Source organism: Sapajus apella, unplaced genomic scaffold (assembly GCF_009761245.1).
Source record: "Sapajus apella isolate SASKATOON/1434 unplaced genomic scaffold, GSC_monkey_1.0 scaffold1476, whole genome shotgun sequence".
Taxonomy (NCBI): domain Eukaryota; kingdom Metazoa; phylum Chordata; class Mammalia; order Primates; family Cebidae; genus Sapajus; species Sapajus apella.
In genome coordinates this window covers 3,437-4,216 of record NW_022438402.1, presented here as the reverse complement: position 1 = coordinate 4,216, position 780 = coordinate 3,437, and the positions used below count along the sequence as shown (strand labels likewise).

The 780-nt window shown below is 36.8% G+C and overlaps 1 protein-coding gene across 1 annotated transcript in view; it reads right to left on the bottom strand.

The window, feature by feature from the left end:
• Positions 1 to 780, bottom strand: part of LOC116546830 (zinc finger protein 92-like) — a 10,629-nt gene that overhangs the window by 8,395 nt on the left and 1,454 nt on the right. The gene's annotated exons all lie outside the window — the stretch shown is intronic.

Sequence of the window (780 nt, the reverse complement as noted above, 5' to 3'; positions counted from 1 at the left end):
AAAAAAAAAAAAAAAAAAAAAAAAAAAAAATTAAAAAAAAAAGATTCAATAAACTCCCAATCAAAACTTTAGTGATTTTTTTTTCACAGTAATGAAAAACACAACTCTAAAATTTACATGAAACTACAATACATTTTGAATAACCAAAGCAATCTTGAGGAAAAAGAAAAGTAGGGAAACATCATACTTTAAAATTTCAATCTATATTTCAAGACCATAGTAATAAAAACAGGATGGATTGTGCAGAAAAACAACAACCAAAAAACAGAACAGAAGCCACTACTCACACATTTCAGACATAACACAAAAAGAAAACATAAAAGATAGTTTAACATAGAGTTTCTCAAAATTATGCAGCTAAAAGGAGTCAGACGGTACAGTCTGTTACATGCCATGAAGAGGACTTTGGCTCTCACTTAAGCTTTAAAAAAGATCAGAGGGGAAAGCAGAATCCTTAAAGAATTTAAAAGCCTAAGATGAGGCTGGGCATGGTGGCTCATGCCTGCCATCCCAGCACTTTGAGAGGCTGAGGCAGGCAGATCATGAGGTCAAGAGATTGAGACCATCCTGGCCAACATGGTGAAACCCATCTGTATTAAAAATACAAAAATTAGCTGGGCATGGTGGGGCGCACCTGTAGTCTCAGCTACCAGAGAGGATGAGGCAGGAGAATTGCTTGAACCTGGGAGGCAGAGGTTGTGGTGAGCCGAGATTGCACCACTGCACTCCAGCCTGGGCAACAAGAGCAAAACTCCATCTCAAAAAAAAAAAAAAAAAAAA